The sequence below is a fragment of the Orycteropus afer genome, unplaced genomic scaffold, assembly GCF_000298275.1.
Source record: "Orycteropus afer afer isolate SDZICR_OR568_19922 unplaced genomic scaffold, OryAfe1.0 scaffold00694, whole genome shotgun sequence".
NCBI lineage: Eukaryota > Metazoa > Chordata > Mammalia > Tubulidentata > Orycteropodidae > Orycteropus > Orycteropus afer.
The window spans coordinates 1064528-1072230 of NW_006922281.1; positions in this window are offsets into that span (position 1 = coordinate 1064528).

The window sequence follows — 7703 nt, forward strand, 5'->3', positions numbered from 1 at the left end:
GACTCGACGGCACTTAACAACAACAACAAGAGACAATGGAGAAGTTCAATATCATCGTTCAGAATAAGGCAAGGGCCGACTGGAGAACAGACCATCAATTGCTCTTATGCAAGTTCAAGTTGAAGCTCAAAAATTTTAAAACCAGTCCGACCTTGAGTATATACCACCTGAGTTCAAGAATAGTTTTGATGAATTGAACACTAAGGAACGAAGACCAGATTAGTTGTGGGATGAGATCATATATGAAGGAAGTAAAAGGTCATTAAAAGTACAGGAAAGAAAGAAAAGACAAAAATGAATGTCAGAAAAGACTCAGAAACTTGATTTTCAATGTAGACAAAATGAATGGAAGAAATGATGAAGTCAAGACCTGTACAAAAGATTGGAAGTGACATCTTGAGAAGACAAAGCAGAGGATTGTAATGAAATGTGCAATGACATGGATTTAGAAAACTGAAAGGGAAGGATATTCTCTGCACTTTTCAAGCTGAAAGAACTGAAGAAAATAATTCAAGCTACAAGTTGCAATATATAAGGATTCTATGGACAAGATATTGAACAATGCAGAGAGCATCAAGGGAAATTGGAAGACATACAGAGAGGTACTGTAACAAAGTAATTGGTTGATGTACACCTATTTCAGTAGGTAACATATCATCGAAAGGCAATAGTACGGAAGAAGAAGTCCAAGTTGCACTGAAGGCATTAGGAAAAGTACAAGGCTCCCGGAATTGATGGAACACCCACGGAGATGTTTCAACAATGGATGCAATGCTGGAAGCACTCACTCATCTCTGCTGTTTTGATTAGTTTGTGCTACTCTAAATGGAATGGCTTTCACAAGAAGGAGTTTATTCTCTTACAGTTTTGGAGGCTAGAAGTCTGTGTTCAAAGTCTGAAGCTCTAGGAAATGGGTGAAAGGCCCTCAACCTTGGGCTGCATCTCTGCCTCTTGCTCCTGACCCTCTGAAGCTGGAGACTGTCTTCACTCACATAGGTGCTGGCTGCTGAGGCTGACAAACTCAAGGTCAGCAAATAAAATGGCACAGTCCCAATGTTATCAAACAACCCGGCAGACTACTAGTTCAAGTCCGGAAACAGTCCCAAGATCAGCAGGGTATGGCAAGCTACTAAGTGAAGACCTGGCCACATGCAAGGTTCAAGCATACCAAAAGCTACAGACTATTCCTAAACCTTCTCCTTATATACTGGGAGCAGACCCTACCCATAAGGCAGCTCACTGTGGATTCTACCGTGGAGTTGATTACCAGTCTCATCATGCAGCTGCCCAGCCACTCCAAACTGGGCCCACTGAAGTTGACACATAACCTTAACTTGCACATAAGCCAAGACATTGGAAGGCAGGTAAGACAACTGACTGGAAGAGATCCATGAATGCACCTCAAAGAAAGGGGATCCACCAGACTGTGAAAACTCTCAAATGCTATCATTAATATCACACAGAAATAAAGGGTGAACAAACATAATTCTAAAAGTTGTAGCAGTTTATTGACAGGAAACTGTTACAAATTCAATCCAGATTCAGAAAAGGAGGTGGAATGTGCAATATCATTGCTGATAACAGATGGATCTTGGGTGGAAGGAGACAACACCACAAAGATATTTACCTAAGTTTTATTGACTATGCAAAGACGTTTGACACTGTGGATCAAACAGGTTATGGTTAATGTTGAGAAGAATGGGACTTGCAGAACATTTATTTGTGCTCATGAGGAACCTGTAGACCTATAGACCTATAGACCAAGAGGAAGTCGTTCAAACAGAAAATGGTCACTGTGAGTTAGAACCAATCTAACTGCAGCAACAACATTTATCTTAAATCCCTCCACAGTGAAATGCCTCAGAGTGAAATACCAAAGTCACTTGTTCAACACGAGGAATGATAATGTTTCAGAATTAATTTCAGGATGATGGGGAAAAAGATAGCAGTTTTGTCATGAAGTTAAGTAACTGAGTGTGTCAAATGTGAGAGAGGAAGTGAAGCCTAAGCTTGAAGGAGCACAGTAAGATGTAGAAGGCTATGGAGAATGGACCGAATTTCCCACGGCTCCCTACGCTCCTCACATATTTGGAATCTCCATCATATGGAATTCGTTTCTGGGGTCCAACCAGTGTTGCCTGGAGACTATCACCAGAGGAACTTGCCTTTCTATCTCCATGACTGTGTCTCGTGCCTCTAGTGATTCTGGAACCAGGATGAGTCTTAGTCTACTAATGTCCAGAGAAGCCATAATTTTCTCACACATAAGAGTCTGTTTCTGGACTGCTAGCAGGATATTTTATTTGATAACTCCGTTTGCAAACAACAGCTATGGTGCTTAAAGAGGGTTGAGAAGGAGTGTGATGAGAAGGAGCCCATTTGGCACAATGGTGGAGTGCTGGGCTGCCAACCAAAAGGTCATTTGTTTGAACCCACCAGCCACTCAGTGACTTCTGTAGTTTACTCTGTCATATAAGGTCACTATGAGTCAGAAGTACTGGCACCAAGCAACTCAGTAATGGCAGAAAAAAGGCCAGTTCCTCTGGCAATACTCTCAAGGTCTGTGTAGATACAGTAATGAATAGAGTTGTTCATAACACCTGAATTTGTTCACTTGTCATCTCTGTGTGAATACCATTCTACCTGTTAAGAAATAATATCTCATTATACTCAAGTCAAATATCTGTACAACTATTATGCTGAAGAAATGTCTCATCAAGAGCAGTTAGAAGACTGTAATTTCTAGAACCTATATGGTTCAGTGTTTGCATTCTCCACTGTACTGTCATATTCTCCATGGAAACAATTGACATCCGTTATAAGCATTTGCATCACACTTTATCAGATGATTGGATTCCGGGTGACATTGCAAATGGAATTAGAGGATGGGCTCTGAGTACATCATTTGTAGGGCATGAAGGGCTCGTTTTATGAGCATGATACATGAGGGGAAATGGAAACAATGAATGGAAGCACTGGAGGACGCATACCCCTTAGAGCTCTCCAAGTAGACGAGGACAGTCTGTTGAGGAATCTCAGCAAACAGGGCAGAGCCTAGAGAAAGCGGTGTAGTGGCTGATGAGCACAAAGGGGCAGAGTGTTGGGAAACATGCATCCATTCCTGCAATGGCATTGGCCAGCCGTGCATCGGTTCTATCAAGGGCAGTTACATAAATTGTCAGGTAAGCAGAGATTGCATAAAAGAACACAAAGATGCTCACCAGTGTGAGGACACTCTGGATGGCTCTGGTCTCAGGGGATGACCTGGAAGACAGGGGGCTGTGAATGTGTTGGACTCGCTGCTTGTGCCTGAACAGGATAAGCACCATGGAGCCACTGGCCCCAATCATGGGTCCCAGACACATGACATCAATGGAGGTGAACACGATTGCATTTAAAGTGAGAATTACTCTCTCTGGGTATGTACTGGTGCAATGCGGGAAGATCTGCTCCCCTGTGAGATTTTCTCTGCTATGCTTGGCAATCATATGCATGGGAATAGGGGCATTTCCCAGCATGTGCAGGACCCAGCACAGGCAGATACAGGGACCAATGAACTTGGGAGCTCTGAACTTGAGTTCCAGCCACCTGGAATTACTGGGACTGATTATGATGGCCTGAAAGATACTCAAGAGGCAAGTGGAGCCAAGGGACACTCCCCTGCCCACTCTGTGGAGATAAAAGAAAAGTTTACAAATGACATCATGAAAGAAAAAAGGCAAACGAAGAGTTTTCACTGTGTGAGTTACTCCTCTCAAGAGAAGCACCATGGAGTTGGCCAAGGTCAGGTTTTGGAGAATTGGATCTATGGGCCTCACTCTGCTCCCAGTGATGTCGCTGAGAATATAATGGCAGAGGAAGGCAGAGTTTCCCAAGAGTCCAATTCCAGTCAGTGACAGGATGATGATTCCTATGGCCAAGTCTGTGGAGGCCATTCTGTCACCTTCCTGGAAACGTTATTTGATTGCAGAGCCTGACGATCCTGGGTAGACACACAAGGTGTGGGCTGCTTTCTGGACGGCATCGGAAATACCATGCTCCCTGACAATCATTGCTTCCCACTGGACGTCCTGATGTGTCTTCATAGTAGGAAGCTCCCTATGTTTGAAGGTATTCTCTAAATTTCAATTTAAAATACACATTAATAGTGGCTTTGGCGTAAAATCTAAAAGCTCTATGCCATTGACTCAGCAGCCAGCACTGTCCCCAGTGCTTTTCCAAGAATTTTAGGGAAGCAGCCCAGCCTACTGCCGTCGAGACGGTTCTGACACGTGACCACCTCCCACGTTACCGAGTGGAGCTGCTCCAGAGCGTTCTCTTGGCTGTGAGCTTTATGGAAGCAGATCTCTAGGCCTTTTTCCATGGGACCACTGTGTGGGTTCAAACCCCCAACCTTTAGGTTAGCCATCGAGCGCAAACTGCTTGTGCCGCGTGGGGCCATACCACCTGATTTCAATTCCCCAAAAACCCTGTAAGAGAGAAAAATAGGAGACCATGTTCAGATCGGTTCCTCAGGCCCAGAGATTGGATATGATTTCTCAGTTCTCACAGATATTTACCTCAACATAAATCCTGATTAGAACCTTTCCTCTCTGCCTCCAAAGCAAATAGTAACTGACGTTGTGTTTGAACTATGGGTGTGAGTTCTCATCCTCAAATACTGCTTATCTGAATTTCCATGCATAATTTGAAAGCTTTTCAGTTTGACATTTTCTCCTTTTCAGTATTTATTTATTTCACTTGTATTGTGGTGAAAACATGCACAAATGACCCTTCACCAGCATAGCAACTTCCACATTTACAGCTCAGGGACATTGATGATATTTTGCATGTTGTGCCGCATTACTGCTATCCTTTTCCAAAACATTCCACCACCATTAGCATAAACTCAATGCCTTGCAAACACGGTTTCCCCTTTTCTCTCCTTTCTACCCTGGTAACCACTAAGAATCTTCGGTTTTCTACTTATACATATATATCTTTTTTTTCAGTATAATTTAAAATTTCCTGCTTATTCATAAAAGATCATATGCCTGTCTCATGTTTAAATAAAACACAAGAATCAAAATGTTGTTGTTGTTGTTCTTGTGTGCCGTCGAGCTGGACCCAACTCATAGCTATCCCTCCTTGGTTGCCGAGGCAGTATCACTGGGGAGTAGATTGCCCAACCTTCCTTATGAGGAGTGGCTGGTGGGTTTGAACTGCCAGCCTTCTGGTTAGCAGTCAAGTGCTTTAGGCACTACACTACCAGAGCTCCATCAAAATAGCCTCATAATTCAGGGATAAATGATTCCTGCCCATGCTTCCTGAGCAGAGCCTGATATTCCTGGAGGGGAAGTAAGGAGCAGATTTATTCCAGAGTCACAGTCACAACACATTTAACCACCATGACCTCTAGTTGCTAGGATGGAATGTACCGAACCAATGCCAAGGGCACATCCAGGGCCAGGGGGCATCTCTTACCTGCTGGTTTGCTGCCCTCAGGCCTCTGGGAAGGTCCTCTTGACTGGGGATCAGCCATGCACCCAGTTCTGTCCTTGAAAGAAAGAACCCATCTTCTAGCTAACAGTCATCGAAGTGCCCAAGAGACAGTCTTTACTTTGCAGACTCTCAGTCTGAAATAAAGCAACTCCCCTATGTATGTAGTGAACGGATGCCACCAAGGCGATGGGTGAAGGGTTGAGAAAGGGAATCAGACCAAGATATAGAGAAATAGAGGCAGAGAAAGAGCAAAAGACACAGAAAGATGGAGTATAAAGCAACAGAGAGACAGAGACAGACACAAAGACAGACAGAGAGGTTGCAGCCTGTCTACTGTAGGGAGGAGGCAGTGACCCAGGATATAGGTTTGGATTCTCTGACCTCATCTCCCATCAGGTGAAATTATCATGTCACACAAGCAGCGATGACAGCGTCTGCTTAGGGAGTTGGGGCTGACTCTGAAAAACACTTGTTCCCACTAATGAGCACAAGAAACTTTTCAATGGAGCAGTGAGCATGACCAGAGGGACAGGCTGGTGGCCTGGGAGGGAGGCTCTGTCCAGGGCATCAGGAGTCAGAGAGTGAGTCCAGAGAGAGGGGACTGCTGACTTCAGGGACAGAGGGGACTGGAAGGGAAACATGTGGCTGCCTCTGGGCTCTGTGCCTGAGAAGTTTGTCTCCAAACCTTTCTTGTTGTTAGTTGCCATGGAGTCGATTCTGAGGCATGGAGCCCCATGTGTGCAGAGTAGAACTGCTCCTCAGGCCTCTCAAGGCTGTGGCCTTTCAGAAGCAGATGGCCAGGCCAGTCATCTGAGGAGCCTTTGGGAGCTCAGCACTTCACAGTTTGGCCCATCCAAGGATTTCCCCAAACATTGGGTTGATTATTGTCACACAGATAGTGGGCTGATGGGCTCTCAGTGGTCAGGCATTAGACAGAGTCTGTCTTAGTTCTGTAGTGCTGGTAGAACAGGGATACCACAGTGGGTAGCTTTAGTTATCCAAACCAAACCCAGTGCCCGTGAGTCAATTCTGATGCATAGAGACTCTGTAAGACAGAGTAGAACTGTCTCATAGGTTTGCAAGACCATAAATCTTTATGCAAGTAGAATGCCTCATCTATCTCCTGAAGAGCCAATGGTGTGTTTGTACTGCCAAAGTTTTGGTTCACAGCTGAGAGCTTTAACCACTGCACCAGCAGGTCTCCTTGGTGCCTTGAACAGAAATTTCATATTCTCAAAGTTTAGGAAGCTGTTGTTGTTATTAGGTGCCCTGATGGCAGTTGACTCATAGTGGCCCTGTGTGCAACAGAAGGAGGCACTGCCCAGTCCTGCACCATACTCATAACGCTTGCTCAGCTTGAGCCCATGTTGTAGCCCCTCTGTCGATCCATCTCTTGAGGGTCTTCCCTTTTTCCCTCCTTTTGGCAAGCATGTTGTCCTTCTCCAGGGACTGGTCCATTCTGACGTGACAAAAATAGGTGATATGCACTCTGGCCACTGTCCCTTGTAAGGAGCATTCCGGCTGTACTTCTTCAAGGACAGATTTATTAGTTCTTCTGGCAATCCATGGTATATTCAGTCGACTTTGCCAAGACACAATTCGAAGGCATCAAGTCTTCTTCAGACTTCCTTATTCATTGTCCACCTTTCATATGCATATGAGGCAATGGAAAATCCCACAGCTTGAGTTAGGTGCACATTAGTCTACAAAGTGCCATCATTGCTCTTCAATACTTTGTTTATTTAACTCTATGTGATTTTATTGAATATACAAAAATATTTACATCTCACTAGCTTAGTAACATTCAGGAATATGTATTGGGTATTCAGATCAAGGAATATGTGGCCCTAGGAACCAATAGCATGGTTTTGGAAAGCATAGGACTTACACATCTGTATCAGGAGAGCCTAGGTTATATACTAATGTAACAAATGACCCCCACATCTGAGGAGTTTGCAAGGTTTCTTTCTTGTTCATATTACATGTCAGTGGGGCTCTCCTTCATGCCATTTCCACAGAAGGATCCAGTCCTAATCTGGGCATGATCAATCTTCTAGTACAGGAAGAAAAAAAAAAATAATAATAAAAAGAAAGATGAGTGAGAGAATCCCATTTGAGCAGAAGCTTAAAGAGCCAACATGTCCTTCATCATGATCTCATTTTCCTGGTCTTCAATGCTTTAAATACGTCTTTTACAGCTGATTTGCCCAGTGCAACATGAT